The following is a 19252-nucleotide window of genomic DNA, read 5'->3' on the forward strand; positions in this document are numbered from 1 at the left end:
TCTTAATGTCTTTATTCTCATCAAATTGCAACTCTTTTCTTTAAAAAAATGCTAACATTTTTCCTCACAAGATGACAACTCTTTGGTAGCAAAATGACATTTTTCTTCATCCTGGTATGATTACATTTAAAAAAAAAACCTCTCCAACATGAACTTTATTTTGTCAAAGTGGCAATTACTTCTTTTATTCTTGTAATTCCCTTCCCTCTCTTTTCATCGTTTTCCTAATTCTGCTTGGAACAGGACACCATGCTGTTTTCCATGATTGCTTCCATGTTCCCAATAAGGATTTCAAGCAACTACAAAAAAAAAAGAAAAAAAAAAAGGAAAGTTCCCCCGAGCTGATCTGATAATCTTCCCTAATAATGACTCTGTATTATTTGGAGCCTTAAGACGCTCCGTTCCACGCTCTGTGCTCATTCTCTGGCACAGTGACTCCGTCCCCCCGCCCCCCTCCTCCTCTTTCAGGTCCCCGTGAAAACTGGGATGCGGACAAACACCCTGATGGGATTTGCAAGGAGGCCGGAAGGGGCATTCATGATGCGACCAGAGTGGGAGTCTTGTTCTTGTGTGTTGACCCCTGCACAGTCACAGCATCACTGCACCCTCTTTGTGCGGCAGCAAAGAAGAAGAAAAAAAAAAAAAAAAAAAAAAAAAAAGCGTCATTTTGCTATCACGTCATCGCGATAATGCAAGAAAACTTGTTTCTCGTCTCCGAAAGTGTCATGAAACACATCATTTTGCCGTCACCGCGTTCCGAAGACTGCGAGATTGCTGGCAAGGCGGTGCTAAAGTGTCAGGTGACACTCGACACTCACTTTTCCCACTGAAACATTGACATCTTTTGGGGAGTCATCAGTGAACCCAACATGGGTCTTAGGTATGACACAAAGTCATAATAAACAAACATTTCATGAAAATTAACCGATGAAAATCAGACATATCGTGGTTCAACGGAATTATTTAAAAAAAAAAAACATCAACTCCTAAAACAGGACTGGACAAAAAAAATAATGGTACCCCTAGAAAAGTAGTCACTGCGCTGTTTGGTAACATGATGTGTACCACACTAAACATGGACCAGAGGAAGCAAAGGAGAAAGTTATTTCATGAGATTTGAATGAAAATTAGGTCCACGTGTTAAGTTTTTGCTAAACAATTGTGGTTTTGTGGTTCAACAGAATTTTGGTCTTCAGTAAACTTCACTTCCCCCCCCCCCCCCCAACCATCAAAGACAGTTATGCATGTTCAATTAAGCTAACATATTCTTGTCTTAGTCTACCAGACATTTTTGGAAACATCAGTCTTGGATTAACCTCACATACTTTTCCAAAAACATCAAAGACAATTTGCAACTTCCTAGACATTTTTTGCATCTTCAGTGAACTTTGCGAACGGTAGCTTTTGTACGCTAGTTGAATTTGGAGTTTTCACTGAAAATAACAAGCCTGTTTTCATAAACACCCCCAAAAATGACACAATTAAATGCTTCTGAAGCCAAGATACTTTTTTTTTTGGATCAACATTGAAGACATTTTTGCAGCCTTGTGCAAAAACTTTCAGGCGCTTTCATAAAACATCAAAGAAAAGTGACATGTTTTGCTCAACGCTGAAGATGAGTTTGTGCGTGCGTGCGTCTTCCTGATTAAAGCCAAGTTTGCTTTGCTGCGCGCGAGCTGTCTGTTTTGTGTTTACTTCTGGTGACGGCTCCCCGAGGACCTTTGTGTCATCGCCGAAACACCGGCCCAAATGAGGACGGAGCGGCCCGGCGCGCTCAGCAAAAAAATTCCCACACGCTCACGAAGACTAAATGTGTTCTCAAGTGTTTAACGCAAAAGGCCCGCCGGGCCAGAAATACAAGCATGGATCTTCAAAACAAATTGTTTTTGCTCAACTACAAGCACATTTTCCTCTTAGGAATCTATGGGAATAGAAATTATTCGTCCGCGGGTTAAATTGTCGCCATCGTAAAACCGACATGAACTGTACTGGCTAGGGATGTTGGATACCACTTTTTTTTCAGACCGACACCACAAGTAAACGTTTAACCTTTTACTTTATTTTCATACAATTTTAACTTTTAACCTTTACTCCTGCAAGATTCCGTTTTTATAGTCATAAAATACACATTTTGTCCTCAAGAAAACTTTAAAAACTTTAAGCTGAAAAAAAAAAGACGTTTTTTTTCCCCTCACAAAAATGTCGTGAATATTATCACTTTATTCTTGCAAAATAAAATGTTCCTAAAAAATGATTGACTCGTTTCTCAAAATGCAAGTAAAGTTGATTTATTGTAGTTTTTAAGTTGCTGTCATGGGTGAAGGCTCCCTGGGCCCGAGGACAAAGCCTTGAGGGGCGCCATGCAAAACAATCTTTTGTTTTGCATGGCGTTTCAGTACCTGACCCTCCTTTGTTACGCAATCATGCTTTAGACTCCAAACCGTGTTTGTGCAAACAAAGGCTCCGCTTGGGCCACATTTTGACATTACACAACTGTAGAAAAAAAAACAAAAAACTAAAACGCAACACTAAAGTGATCCTCACAGTTGTGAACACCACTTGCGCCTGAATCTGCACATTTGATCCTTTCCCGCCAGACAAGAAACTCCTCAGCCGTACGCGCTCTCAAAAACGTCAATAACAACCAAACTTTCATGTTTACATACACAAAGACCAAATTTTACTGTGAACCTCACGCACGCATTTTGTAAACATCAAAGATCTTTTAGCGTCTTGAATGAACCGTTTCCCCCCCCCCCCGCCCCCGCAAATATTGAAATTTTTTTCACCAAATCTATGCGTTTTTGAAAACATCTTACAACTTAATATGCAAGTTTTTGTAAACGTCAAGACAATTTACCATCCTGAATTAAAGTAATACTTGTAAACATCCAAGACAATCTTAAAAATGAGCAATGAAATCATTTTTAAGACCATTTTGAGTCTTCAGTGAAGCAAACGTGAACGTTTTCACAAACATCAAAGCCATATTTAATTTTTATTACTGAACCTAACGCTGCCTAAGGATGTTTGCACAGTAAAAAAAAAAAAAAAACACTGACTAGACTTATGATGGTGGTTTGGTACACCACTTGACCCTCATTTTGTCCAACACGCCATCCACATTTATTCCTTCTTCCTGCGAATGGGAAAAGAAACTCATCAGCCAAAGCGTGAGAGTGAAAAAGCGCGGCCATCTTTCCAAGTTCAACATGGCCGCCATCTGCCGAGGCTAAATGAGATCCAGATAGGACGAGAGAGACGGATGGCGTGGCCAAGGCCAAAACGTTTCATGGGGTAAACATGTGTCCCATGTGCAATGAGGACTCCTCTCATTTGCGGAATAAAAAAATGCCAGCGTGTCGTCACATGATGAATTGGCCCCGACAAAAGTGCACAAGTGGGCGGGAATGACGGAAGCTCGGGAGAAACAAGAAGAAAATGCCAGAAGATGACACTCAAGATCCTTTTTTTTTTTTTTTTTTTTTAATGGGAGGGGGCTGCCATCTTCTCTGGGGGACTGCAGTTTGTCTGCCTTTTTCCCCCCATGTTGCTGTTTTGTATTAATCACACCAACACGGGATGGTGGAACAATGTCGCCTTGGGCAGAGAATTCGGCTCAGTGAACTAAATAAAACCAATGTTTTGGGAGACATCAAAGACATTTTGGAGTCTTTTCAAAATGTCTCCTGGAGCATTTTAAAAGCAAACAAAAACAAAGTGCTGCCCATAGATACAAATCAAAAACAGCAAACATAAGACAAATGAACATGAGATATTTGAAAACCAATGAACTAGTGACAAATTAGTTAATGAAGTGAAATAAGGGCTCAAGTCCAAAGTTGCTGTGGTTAATTAACAAAATACCTCGAATTAAAATGAAATGCCATGACTGAGACAAACATCATAAAAGAAATTCTAAATTACAGCTAAAATGTCCTTTGTATTCATCTTTGCCAATTAATTTTATACCTGAGCTTTCGGGGTTGATTTTAAATCGATTTATTTGTGCGTTACTGTTCAGCCATACAGAAGACGGAAGGTCGAACAGTTGTTTGGAAATTGTAGTTTACTTTATTACACAATACAACATTTATTCTTTCACCTTGTACTCAACAAATGCTCCAAATATATACATATATGAAAAACTAAAACTAAGACTAAAACCCACACTAAAACATGAGCATTCTGCGAAAAATAAGAAGTAAGAAAAACAAGCAACTCTCTAAAAACAAAACTCACCGAGTTTAATCAACAAAAGACAAACGAAGTAAAAACTAACTGCAACGACGGAATAATGACAAACGTTTTGACAGTTTAGTGATTTCATACGATAGTTTTTTTTTTTTTTAAATCAAAGAAAAATTTTGTTCAATGCTAAATTGTCATTAATGTTTACAAAAACATGTACGTTTTATTCATTGAAGAATTGAAATGAAGCTAACAGTTTTTTCTCAGAAACAAAAAAGTCTTCAATAAAACTTAATAAAGTTTTGTAAACATCAGACAATTTGGTTTTCAATAGTCTTCCACGATGCTAACATATCTTCCTCCCACAAACATCAAATACAGTTCAGACTTTGATGTTTACAAAATGTATGTTAGCCAAATCAAAGACATGGAACCATTTTGCGGTAACTGCGGAAAATACCTGCAGACGACAATATGATCAAAGTGGCCAGTCTTTTTTTTTTTTTTTTAAACGCGTGAGCTGCCGCTTAAACGTTCCAAGCGGTCAAGGACATGCAGCAGAGGATGTGAAGTCTTTCACATTCATAGAAATCCATGACGCAGCGCAACTCTTTGAGGCATCTAAAAGAGGCCCGGACCGGACTGCGGCGACGCAGTCGGGATTCTTGTGGCTTTGGTGGCCTCGGCTCTTTCCGCGTTGGGCCGCTGCAGCTCGGCCAACACGCGAGCTGACGCGGTGCCGTCGTCGTGCAAAAGAACCCGCCGGAAAACACGTGGGAGCAATCCGACTGCGAAGCCTGCTGAGCAGATTGCAAAGCGTGCAGGGCTGGGAAGGCCAACAAACCGTTTTAGCGACCGTTTTACGCTGTTTTCAATTGAGAACAAACACTCCAAAAATGACGGTGCGGAGTCTTCAGTGGCCCTAAATCAACATCCAAGACAATTGAGACCGCAATGAACCTGCCATACGCTTCTGTAACCTTCAAAGACAATTCAATCTTCAAGGAATCTAACATGCTATTTTTTCATTAGCATTGAATACAATTTTGTCTTCGGTGAAGCAACATACTTTTTCATAAACATCAAAGACAGTGTCGAGTCTTCGGTTAGCAACATACAACAAACCTAGCGTTGCTTATTCATCAAAATGAACGACAATTTAACCTTTGTTGAAGCTAATAAGCTTTTATGACAACAAAGTCTGAGGCTAACATAGATTTTCTTGTAAACACCATGAACGTAGCATGAACATAGCAATACGTAGTAGTGACGACGGATGATCGGCTGGCGATCTACCCACAATGCCTTTGCGATGGACCAGTCGATCGCGATCGACGTGATGGGCGCCCCTGACTTAAATGAACCTAGACTTTTTCATAAACATCAAAGACAATTTATAGTCTTCAGTGTACCTTAATGTACTTTTCTGAGAGAATCAAGGACGATTTAAAGAAACCTAGAACCTAACATAGGTTTTCATAGACATCAAAGACAAGTTAAGACTTCAGTAAAGCTGTTGTTTTTTTTTTTTTTAAATGTCCAAGACAATCTGAAGGATTCAATGAACCTATCATACTTTACTGTGAACAATTTAGAGCCATCAATTAACCTAACATACATTTTCATAAACCTCAAAAGACAAGACAATGAGCCTTAGATAGTTTTTCTTTAACATCAAAGACCATTTCGAATCTCCAACGACCATAACCCTAAATGCCATTTTGTGAGAGGAAAACAACGTAGCTTGATATGACCCCAACATATTTGATCTTAAACAGCAAATGCATTTTAATTTCCAGTTAAGCTAACATTTGGTAAACATCAAAGACAATGTTGTCTTCACTAAAGCAAACAGATTTCTTCATAAGCAACAAAGAGAATTTAGTGCTCACCTAAATATCAAAGGCAACTCAATCTTCAATGAGTCTAACGTACTTTTAAAAATAAAAATTAATGAAGTTTTTTGGTAAACATCAGACAATTGTGTGCTCTTTTTTCTTCAACATCAACAAAGCAAAGATAATTGAGTCTTTGAAACTAACAGTTTACTGTAAATATCAAAACCAATTTTCAAATCTTCAATGAGCCTAAGGTTTTGTAAACTTCAAAGACAATTTAGTCTTTGATGAGCCTAATGTGTTTTTCAAAAAATGATTGACCCTAGCCTTTCTAATAAACATCAAAGACAACTTAATGTCTGTATCAATTGAGTCTTTGAAACTAACACACTTTAATCAGAAACACAAATAATTCAGTGTCCTTGATTTTTATTTTGTAAACATCAAACAATGTAGTCTTTGATGAGCCTTAAATGCTTTTTTCATGTCAACTTTGAAGATGATTTAGTCTTCAATGACCGTAATACTTTCAAGTAAACATCAAAGACAACTGAGCGTTCATGTTTTCATTGACATCAAATACATTTACAGTCTTCAATGAACCCAACACACTTTTTTTTTCTTTTTTTTTTGTAAACAAACATGCTTTGAAACTTCAAGGGCAAACTTTTGAGGTCCCCAGCCTGAAGTTGCATCATTTTCATGAGGAAACGAGGCGTGTTAAAAATCAGCACGTCTATCAAATGTTTATTGTATCACGAGGAGGAACAATTCTTGGCAGCTTTTGCGAGCGACGAAACATCTCGCCGGAGCCCGCATAGCTTTCATCTGTTCCTAATATAACGGGCGAGCTTTTAACGCGGCTCCCAAACGTGTCCCAGCATAACACAAAGAGCAGCGCTGAGCGGCAGGTACGCTCACGCTTCTTTTTTCTTCTTCTTCTTCTTCTTTTTTTTTTTTTTTTCCTTTTTGAACTTGACAGACAGCTAAATTGCTCAAAGGTCGCATTTCAAAACATACCAGCACGCCCCCGAAAACATTTGATCTGCATGCCTCTCTTGATGTTTGTGTGTGCGTCTTTTTCATGAACCGCACAACTCTTTCATTACCTCCACTGAGGCTTCCATTTTGCCCTGTCAATACAGTATAGCATCCATGATATGTATATGTGTGTATGTATATATATATATATATATATATATATATATATATATATATATATATATATATATATATATATATATATATAAACTTTTTCTACAAAAGGGCATTTTCCTCAAATGTTGCAAATATTGTTGCAAATATTGTTGCAAACCCGAATATTGGCAGTATTCGGGTTTTTAAAGGCCTTGTAAATGCGCTCAAAAATCTAAATTGGGTTTTTAAAAACCTGAATAAGGCCCGTGGCTTAACCCTTTTCTCACACAAGTATTCTTGCTCTTTCCGCAAGGAATGGGGCTGAGGGCCCATCTCATTTCGTAAACCCCACTATTTAAACCAACAGAGCCCTCTAGAGGAGTCAAAAAATACAACAACTGTTTCATGAAGCAAATTTGAAGCTTCATTTTCCCCATCATTACTCGTTGGTAAACATCAACAACAGTTTCCGGTGGCCCCAACGTACTTTTTCATAAACATTACATCCAATCCATTTTGGTGTCTTCAATAAAACTGATGCGCTTTTTCATTCAGATCAAAGACAAGTTAGAGTCTTGAATTCTTTTCTGTAATGTTTCCATAAAACGTCAAAGTCAATTTGGTCTTCAATGAACCAAACATGCTCTTTCATAAACCTCAAAGTTAATTTGCCTTAAATGACATTTAAACGATCACAACACCCCAAATGTGTCAGGAGCCATCCTTTCTTCCAGTTTCCACCAATGCAGATATTTGACTAGTTTGCATGTGTGTGTGTGTGTGTGTGTGTGTGAGGCACCAGAATTTGTCCCAGTTTTTTTTCCCTCCTCCTCTTCGATTTCTCCTTCTTCGTCGTCGTCGTCTTCTTCTGCGGGCTCTCTGACAGCCAGCTTTGATGTGGCCTTCTCACTGTTGTGACCGCAGGCCCAAGAGGAACCAGATGATCTCCAGGCTGCTTTGCGCCTTGTGGAAAAGTAAGAAAATGTCCCCAAACAGAGAGAAAAAAAGAGAGCACAGGATTAGGGGACAAACGTGTTTTAGAAGCAGGTAAACAATCAAGTCATCAAGGAACATGGAAGGTTCGGCGGAGGAAAATCCGACTTAAGAAAACGCGAAACAGATGTGTGGCTGATGTCTCCTTGATGTTCTCCTTACCATCGACACTTGGAAATGAAAAAAAAAAAAAAAAACACATGAAGTCACACGATTCCCACCATTCTGACAGAGTGTATCTTTACAGCCATCGCCGTACACATTGGAAAGTTTTTCCTTGAGGGTAAGCCAAAGTTGCACATGTCCCCAAAATCACACTCGAGAACGACTTTGATGCCAAGTCGAGAAAAGATGTTTTTCATTTGCTTTAAGATGCAAAATTGTCATTGGTATTTAGAAAAACTTGTACAGTACACACGCCAGGTTTCAAACTCCGAATTGTTCATAAAGGTTTATGAAAAAGTATGACAGGTCTATTGAATTCTAGGGTGTCTTTGACGTTAGTAAAAACACACGCGTTACTTTAAATGTAGACTCAAGAATGTCTTTGGTGTTCATGGGAATGTACATTAGATTCAAATTCATTCCATGAACGCTACATTGCCTTTGAAATTTTTTAAACTATGCACGTCAAAGACTAATTTGTCTTTGATGTTTACCAAAACAAGTATGTGAACGTTGATTGAAGAATCAAAATCTGCCTCAGCGTTTGGAAAAAAGCATGTTAGATTTGTTGGAAACTAAGATGTCTTTGATGTCTACAAAACGCGTATGTCAGGTTCACGGACTACAAAATTGCCTGGCATTTACAAAAACACATAAGGCTCACTGAAGATTCTAAATTGTCTTTGATGTTCATGAAAACACGTACTTTGGATTCATTGCAGATTCTAAATTGTCATTGATGTTTAAAAAAAAAAGAAAAATGCTCTATTCATTGAAGATTGAACATTTGAACAAATACAGTAAATGTTATTAATGTCTTTGATGTTGACAAAAACGTGTGAACTTCATTGCAGCCTCAAAATTATCTTTGATGTTTATGAAAGCACGCACAAACGTTTCACTGAAGACTGTACTCAAAAGTTTATAAAGCGAGTATGCTAGGCTAATTGAACACTAAATCGTCTTTGATGTTTATGAACATATGTATGCAAAGTTCTCAATCCAAAATGTTTTTGACTTTGAAAGGCATATGTGTTGTGGTCACTGAAGGAGGAATTGCCTTTATAAAAATGTACATTGAGATTATTGAAGACGAAATTGTCTTTGATGTTTATGCACATGCTATGTCATGGTAGCCATGTCCTCACATGCCCAACTACATTTCCCAGCAGGTTTTGCGACGGCAGGACTAGTCTGGCCTCATTTCTTCTTGCTGTGGCTTTTTTCCACCCGCTTAGCCACCGCGGGCTGTCGAAATGGTTTTTATATATGTATATAAATAAAAAGTTTGGTGTTATTTTGGTTCTGCTCTCAGCGACAGCATGTTTTATTGCCGCGCAGCTAATTACACACATTATACACAATGGAGGCAACAATGGAAAAGTCATTACAGTAAACAACAACTATTTAAAACTTCTTCCTTTCATGTCTTTTTTGTTGTTGACTACATTTGGACACAAATAAAAATAAAAAATGACTACTGGTACTTGTTTTTTTTTTTTTTTTCCCCTCATCCTGGTTGACCACTGGTGCCCTAACGCTGCACATATTTGCTGAGAAAGCAGGTTGGCACAATACTGCTCTGTCTGACCACCAACATTCCCAACCTCATATGCTGGGCATGGAGAATCAAGCGGAACCAGGACTAACATTTCAGGTTCTCCCGGAATCGTTCAGATTTTAAATTGTCAAAAAAAAAAAAAAAAAAAAAAGTCTGGTTTGCTGCACGGAAGACGCCGATCATGAATGAAGAACCATAACTCAAACTATTTAAAAAAAAAAAAAAAAAAGAATAAAAAAATAAAAAAACTGAACTGGCTCACTCATTTAAACCATTCCAATTTTTCAAACCATTCAAACCGTAATTGTCCCAAATGTCCGATGCCCAACCCAAATGCAGCATCATTGGACTCACGCGCCTTTATCATGATACTACCATTGGAAAATTGTTGATACTAATCTAGAACAATTATCACACAACCACTGTATCAATGGAAAAATACTGTGATAAAACTGTATCATCATTTTCTTCCAATACATAGCTTATCGCTATATCCTGATACTTTTGGTATCACTTGACGAACATCTTACAATCTAGAAATTTACATGCAATTGCCGCATTATGATACTTTCCTTATTTGTAAAATATGATAAAATCCTTGTGATTTTCTTCCAATACAATGATTACAGCGCTATTGAGATACGACCAGTATCAATAGAAAATTATAACTTGTAGCATGTTTTTCTGAGAATATATCACCTAGCTTGTAATTGCTGTATTCAGTTATGATTGATATAAAGAAGAAAAATTCTGTGATATTGTATCAGTTATTTTCTGATACATTGATTAGCTCACTGCACATCTAATTCATTAAAAAAAATTTTTTAAATTGTTGTGGTTTTCTTCCCAAATATTGCCCTACCATGCTAGAATTAGCAAGTTAGCTGTAGCAATAAAAAAAAAAAATGCTTTGCTTTGAGGACAAATTACAGTGGAGTTTGACTACATTTTGAAAAAAAAAAAAAAAATGAAGCTGAAGAATAATGATGATTCAGATTCGAGTGAAAAGAAAATACCTAGTGTTGCACTTTACATATCGTAAAAAACTTGGCAACCTACACATGGACCACATACACACACATGGTTTGTCAAGCAGAACACACACACACACGCATGCACACACAGGAAGCTGGTGTACTTTGTGGAATTAAATCCCCCCCACATGTGTGCATGCGGGGGCGGGGGGCGGGGCGTACTTGTTCTCTGAGGGTCCGCGGCTGCAGAGCGGTGTCATTGTTGATGACAAGCGTCCGTGAAGCTTCCTGTCTGTGATCTAGGTTGTCGTGGCGACAGCAGGCCTCAGTCAAATAGATTAGCTTTGATCCTGAGGACGGAAAGGCAAAAAGAGGAATCCTTCAATTGGCAGCAGTGGTCCACATCAAATGGACCGCTGGCACGACGCTGCGGCTGAGTCTGGAAAAGTCTTAAAGCGGCACTTTGGATCCACTTACACCAACATACTTTTTATTGGACTACATCAGAGCACACACACACACACAAAAAAAAATGGAGGACAGCGTGAATGTTTCCTCCTGACTAGCTGGGGGGCCAGCAAACAATACAATGTTATCGCACTATTTTTCCAAAGCAAACCAATGATATCACGATACAGAGGCAAAAGGCGGGAAAAAAATGAGATCATGTTATCGTGATATTTTTTCAGCAATACTGAGAGCATCATGGTACAAAATTAGCATGGTAATCGACCTTGAAAACCATGATACAATTTTTTTTTTTCTGTGATAGAGATAGTATCGCGATACAGCCATTGACAATAATCGATATACAGTCGACTCTTCGCAGGGGATATAAAACAGGCTGGCCCGCAGAATGGCGAAAATCCGCTTATAACTGACGCCCACTGAAACGCATTTTGGGAAGCAAAAATACTTTTTGGGATCTTCAAAAACATTTGAAAAACGATCACTTTTTACAACAAAGCTGATAGTATCAGCGCACGATATTTTTACAATGCAGGTATTTTTTTTCCCCCGGATAAATCGATCATGATACCGTTTCTGCACAAGCGCGCACACACACGTACACACGCACGCACACGCACGCCGGCTTCCTGTTTCGTGTCTTTGCTGTCATCATATATCCTTCAGTGGCAATTGTTGGAATGCGAATGATCTCTACAGCATATCCGCCTCTTGAAGCGATTCAAACAAGATGGGGACCACAAGAAGAAGGAGAAGAAAAGCATTAGCTGGAAGCTAATCGGATCGGTGGACATTCAAGTGTTAATGTGCTGCAGCTTGTGTTCGTGATGGGAGCAAGACAAGATGACCTAAGTGTGCGACACACATGCCTGCACAATGTTCATGCCACAGGTGTGTGCGTGTGTGCTCACTGGAGAGAAAAGAAAAGATGAAAGATGCAAAAACAGAGGGAACAAAACCCTTGAGGAAATCCGGTAAGTTTTTTCCTCAAATCAATTCCATGACCCTATTGTACTTTCATATCAATAATTCAATTATTCACTTGAGTTCTGAGTCAATCAATACTGTATTAATGGGAAAATATTTCTATAGTATTGGATCATGGTTTTCTTCAAACATATAAATGTAATGCATTATTATTATTATTTTTATTATACACCGATTACCGCTGTATCGTGATAATGTTGATACCAGTGGCGAAATATGATTAAAATTGGATTACACTTGTGCTCCAGGACATTGACTATTGTTGTATTGTCATACAACCGGAAACATATTTCAATAACATCATATTTCAGGTTTCTTCCAATGTACTAACTAGTCACTGTATCATGATACTATTGATAATATTGGAAAAAAAACTTTTCTTCAATATGTCGATAATCGCGTCATGATACTAATGGTAAAAATATAAGATTCAATTGAGGCTTTGTTCCAATTGAGATTTTTGCTGTATCGCGATACTATCGATCTCGCTGGCAACAATATTGTGATATCGTACTTTGGTTTTTCCCAAACATATGGGAAAGTGTGAGATGCAATAACGATATTATTCCCATAATATATAGGAAAGTGTGAGATGCAATTACTTTTTTGTTGCGATTTCACTCATAACTGAATGAAGTTATCAGCACTGTAAATGTGCCATTTGCTTTTCAGATATATTTCTCCGATAAAAGACGATTCGATACGGATCTCGATACATTTCAAACTGGAACGATTCGATTCTTTTAATAAAAACGTCTTTCTGGCTCAAACTGTTTCTTGTTACACCGCTAGGAGTGATACTTGCTACCAGAACATCCATGGATGACGTTTTTTTCTTGTGACATGTAGGGAAGGTCAGTCGGGGATCAAATGTGACCGCGTACCCCGACACTTCATCAGCTTTCCAAACATGTCCGTGACTGCGTTTCCTGGCGCGGCCTTGCCCGTCATCTGGCGGAAGGAGCGCGTCCAAGTCGTCGTCGGACACTTGTCTCATCCTCTCGTAGCCGCCGCGCGCCCTCGCTCGTTTGTAAGGACGCTAATGAACCCCGTGACCTCGGCCGCTATCATTTTGTTGTCGCTCAAAGGCGTTGTGAGACACGCACATACGGACACGCACACATACACGCGTTGGGGGCTTTTTGTCATTTGTCATCCTTTGTCTACTCGTGCGGCCGCCTTCCAACTCTCTGCGATGTGATTCACTGAGACACATGCAGCAAAAGGTCCAATCCTGCGTGTGTGTACTTTCTAAGCTTAGAATCGGAGCTACAAACGCACGCATACGAAGCACATTAATTTGTGGCCAGCAATGATGACAAGATACAAAACTTTCCCATAGGAAAAAAAAAATAAAAAAAAATGGAAAGGCAATTCATCTGCTCCAGAGTCAAATGCTTTCTCAATCTCATTTATAAATGTAAAAGACTAGTCCCAAATTTGCCAAATGCTAATCGACCCCTGCGAACGTTCAAAGTGGAGTGATGCACAGATGTGACACACGTGGAGAGTGGCACAAACACACTCAACACATTTCAATCTGTTTATCATCGGATTTTTTTCCTCCTTTCAAAGGTCACACGGGGTCACGGCAGCATCGGCCGGGGGAATTTCATTGCGTGCGACGATACCGGCAGACCTCCTTAGTGGCTGAGAGTGATAACACCTGGGAGGGAGGACAACGGCGTGCACTGTGTGTAACCCCCCCCTTTTCACTAATCTCGACTGGGGGGGGGGGGGGGGGGGTGAGGAGGTGAGTGATGAATGTGAGGGCAAACCAAAAGGGAGATTCCATGCGTATACAAATACTTGGGGTTACTTTGCAAATGTTTTTTTATTAAAACTATATTTTTCGTCTCACTTCGTACAAATTGGAATTTGGTGCTGTGCTTTTGCTTTTTTATTACACCTTTTCTGAGAGTGGAAAAGAAATATGTGAGGCTGGCAGCAATATTTTTCCCTTGTATTCTTCTTTTTGGTGTATTTTTGCAACATTTGTACAAATGTTTTTGGATCATTTTGTGTTATATTTTCTTTTTTAATAAAAAAAAAAGTTTGGATCTGCTATTTTAAATAGTGTATTTTTAATCTAACATTTGCATATTCATGTTTTGTTAAACGTTTTGTATTTTTAATTATTTTTTTCTGTAATTTCTAAAGTTTGCATTTTTCAAATATTTGTGCATTTTTGTTTTATTAATTGAATTTCACATTTAATATTCATGTATTTTGCCAATATGTACGTTACAATATTTTGTATTACAGAATTGTCTAACATTGATGTTGACCATTTTTGTACTATTTTTACCTCACATAAAAAATTGAATAATTTTTTAAATACTTTTCTCATTGTGTAGTATTTTTAATCCAATATTTGTGTGCACTATTTTATGAAATATTTTGTATTATTTTACATTTGTGTCATATTGTGATATATTTTGTATATTATGTTATATTATGACTCTTTCCTAGTATTTACATATTTTTGTCCAATATTTTTTATTGTATTTATCATCTAACATCTTTTTATCTTTCTAACACTTGCAAATTACATGTAACATAAAATATTTTGTATACTTAAAAAAAATACATCTTTTGTAAATTTTTACAATAGTGTATTTCTAATTTATTTTAATACATTTTATTTATTTATTATATTTTTGGCAAATTAGCTTTAAAATTATATATATATATATATATATATATATATATATATATATATATATATATATATATATATATATATATATATTTATATATATATTTATATATATATATATATATATATATATATTTATATATAATTTAAAAATATATATTTTTGCCCTGTACTACTTGTGTATTTCTCCCCTAATATTTGTGAATTTTTTTTTTTTTTTGTCTACTACCACGACTATTACTACTACTAATAATAATAAGTAAACATTTGGCAAATATGTTTCTAAAATTATAATTTTTTTATTTATTATTTTAGAAGTTACCATTTTCCCAGGTATTAGCTGCTTTCACACAGGGATCCCGCAAAACTGCTGCATTGCAGCCAAAACAAAATTTTCGAAACCACCAAAAATTAAATATACATTCTAAGATGAGGATCCTCCCCTTTTTTTTCCCCCACTTGATGAAAACTGTTGTGTACTTTTAGCATCAATAAAGCAAACTAATGCACCTTGTGTGTTCCATTCCTCAATAATCATGATCTACTTTTGCCCATCTTTCCTGCCTTGCAATCTATGATACCATTAGGCCACAGTGCAAATCATTTTATAAAGTGCAGTGAGCACACACACACACACACACACACATGCACTCATGTTTGCCTTCTTGTGCCATTTCGAATCTGCTTTGGTCATACAGAATATTTGAGGGATGCGGTGGATGATCACAGAAGACGATGCTCGACTCAGCAGGGTGAAAAGTGCAGGCTTTGGTGCACACGGAATTGTTTGTATACACTTGTTTATATATATTTATATGTACATGTATACATATGTGTGTGAGAGAGAGATGAATGTAATTAAAGTTGTGTGTGTGTTTCTTTTTTTTTTTTTTAATTAGACGCTGTTCTTTTCTGGGAAGTCTGTGGCGGAGCTGGGTGGAGCCTCAGTGGAGACAGGAGGCTTGTGGTCGGGCCTAGGGAACCACGCCGGCCCCGTAATGGAAACCGTGTGTGTGTGCGCATGCCTGACACACACCCACACGCACGTATACATTCTCTCTCACACACACACAAGTACATGCACTTACACACACGTGCAAAAACATACACGTACATTCTAATAGGGTGAAAAAAAAAAAAGGCACTCATCCTAGTGTGTCTGCAGTTTATGTGCGCATGGTAATAAGGCAGGATGTCTCACTAAGATAGTAAGACAAGAACACTCACACAAAACCTCATTGAGTCAAATAAACTGATGCGGACAAGAATTTGTGCACAGCAACCCTCACAATGTATTTATACCACACAAGCACACACACACACACATGTACTGTTGTGCCACACTAAAACAGAAAGACCAGAACACACACAAACCTAACTCTGCTACGTAAACCGGTGACGAAAAGAACGCGTGTTCACTTGCACAATTGATTGAGCTCTCTCTGGCGTGAATTGTGCCACACCACTATAGAAAACAAAGCACGCATACTAACTGGAACATATACAACAATAAGTACTGGGCAAGTACTGTAAAAATGTAATTTGTATTGCACTGCAAAACAAAACACAACAAAAACAATGACACATTTGAATACAACACATATTGCCAGATAAATGCTGACACATAAATCTTGACATTGACGCAGTACTTCCACACCAGTACGCGTTTTGAGGGCTTCGAGCTCTTCGGATTACCCACAATGCATTGCCGGCGGACATATTGGTTGGCAAGCCCCCGCTAAGATAGCATCATTTGCTATTGCTCATAGAAAATGCTGCTTTAGTCTTCTGTAAATCATTACAAACCAGGGATGACGCTCACCCAAAAAGAAACCATCGACGAAGACGACTTCGGATGTCCACGCCTTTTTTTTTGTAGCTTCTTGCCATGGTTACAACGCACGCAGATCACCATTGGTTAGCATTGTGGGGAGAGCAACGCTGTTGTTTCCCGCGTCCTCGTTAATAGTTGTCATGCAAGAAGATAAGCAGAAAACACCCTGGACTGCTGCTCCCTGTGTGTTGTTGGCATATTAATTTACCGTACCATCTGTACTAATTTTGATTAGCATGTCTGCCTTTTACTATATGCTATCATTTAGCTGTAATCAATTGTTTAAAACGCAATTTTTGAACGGAGCAATTTTTGAACGGTGACAAACAAACAACATTAAGTCGGGACCTTTTGCCTCTTGTAGCAGTGGTTGATTGTTAGAGTGCCCTAGACTAACAGATCATTTTGAATGTACATTAGATGACGAAATGTCAAGTTCATTTGCCACATCGCAGCCTCTATTTCTTTCTTTGTCACCTTCAACCAAAACATTTTGATCCTCTTTCTTCCTTGTACCGAGCCGGTGTTCTGCCACAATTTCAGAACAGGTGTTCTGCCAAATTGTCCTCCCCCATCGAAACTTACTAGCGCTGGCTAATTTGACAGCTGCCTGTACTTTCAGCTTGTTTTATTTAGATGCAGACTGGTAGGTAGAACTTAAAACAAATATCCCTTAATAAAAGGATACCCATGCAGGTATGACGTCCTGACAGTTGGGTACAGTATACATACGCTGCGTGATGAACGTGGTCAACAGATCAATACTATAAAGCTACGACAAGAAAACACATAATAGCTATGACGGAAAACACAGGGCAAAATTATTTTTGAGGCAATGAAAAAGTAAAATAAGACTGAATAAAAACGAAAACAGTAAGTACTCACCACTTTTAACCGAACGGACGACTGGTAGTTTTTTTTTTTGACAGGACAAAAAGTTACAAAATTCCCACGAACACTTATCGGCGTTGTGCGCATGCGTGCACTGGGCATTGGTAGGACGTCTCGGCCGGTAGGAAGGAATTTCAGAACACCTGGTGATTTCTTCTTCGTCTGTGTCTTGTAGCCATTTAATCAATGTACTCTAGATATATTATCTGCATGCGGGCACCACATTGCCTCGAAGAGGCCAAAGCGTGTACAGCAGGACCAGCGCCGTAGACAGGCACACGAAGGGCTTGAAAGTGTTGTGCGTTAATAAAAAATAAATACTAGCGCCGTTAAAGTGGATTGGCGTTAACAGCGTCTTATTTTTGACACTTCCAGTTTGGACAGTAAATAATATCCGTTTTGTTGTATATTCGATTGAGTATAGATTGAAAAGAATTGGCAAAACATTGAATTCTGTTTTGATTACCCTAAATTTTATTTGTCGAAGGAGGGTGGCGCCAGGGGGTGACATTTGTCTAAGTATATACCCCCTCTATGCCTCTTCAACATGCGCAGTTAACGATCGGTGACATCTCCACGGTCCTTCCATTGAAAAAAATGAATTTATGATGGGTGGATGTTGTGAAGTGTGCTGCCGCCATCTAGTGGTGGAGTTTTGAAGCGCACTGAATTTTGATCACGTCTGAAGATTTTTTTAAAAATGAGCAAGTGACTTCTTGTATCCCGAAAAGCTCACGTCATGACACTCGTATCTCTAGGAAATATTATATATCAAACAGAGGGAATGTCGGAAGGTGATACCGCACTAAGACAACACACACACAACACATGCACACACACAGCCATAGTTTACAAGCTTATGCAGACACAAACGTATTGTGCACTAAACACCACAACACATTAGACACAGGTTGTGTCACACTAAGACAGAAAGATGAGAACACACAAAAACTCAGGGCCACACACGTTGATCTCACACGTACACAATCTCATGGATTGCGCAACATTAAAATAGAAAGTGCACAGGTACTGTATACCGAGCCCCACATTGTATGTTAACCCCCCACCCCCCAGAGTCCACCTCCCAAACCGGCAACGAAGCGCACATTAGCATGCACGTCCACACGCGGTGCCTGTCACTCTCACGAAAACGTCTCACAATAAAGAATGCGCACGCACTAGAGCGTGCTCGTAAACAGGCACACAAACACGCACGCGCGGAAGCTTGGTCTCATTACGCATGCGTGCGCACGTACACATGCGTGCGCGCGCATATCCATGCGCTAGGCTTACGCGACGCTAAATCTATCCCGTTCGAGTCGTCTTTTGGAACTCACGCCCACAAGTGACATCATTTCCACCCATAAACTAACAGGATGGCTATGCAGTAGGCTAATGTTGGGAAAGCTCAAAACAAAGCCGGAAGTTTCCAGTGTCGTCCTCCAATGAATCAGAATGAACGAAGGGCCCCACCTAGCGTCGTCCCGAGACACCGGCCAAGCCTTCCGTGTTTCACTCCCAAAGTGCGTGACCAGTTCCCACGCCACCGAACAC

General features: G+C 38.7%; 1 long non-coding RNA gene across 1 annotated transcript; it reads right to left on the minus strand.

Moving 5' to 3' along the window:
- Positions 1-7383: 7383 nt before the first annotated feature.
- LOC147141328 (uncharacterized) lies at positions 7384-18670 on the minus strand. Its single transcript, XR_015088493.1, has 3 exons — positions 17693-18670; positions 11082-11209; positions 7384-8129 (listed from the first exon to the last, which is right to left on the minus strand). It is a non-coding gene; the product is annotated as an uncharacterized LOC147141328 (long non-coding RNA).
- Positions 18671-19252: the final 582 nt, after the last annotated feature.

The sequence above is a fragment of the Filicampus tigris genome, chromosome 10 (genome assembly GCF_054856515.1).
Source record: "Filicampus tigris isolate MCC_2025a chromosome 10, RoL_Ftig_1.0, whole genome shotgun sequence".
NCBI classification, from domain to species: domain Eukaryota; kingdom Metazoa; phylum Chordata; class Actinopteri; order Syngnathiformes; family Syngnathidae; genus Filicampus; species Filicampus tigris.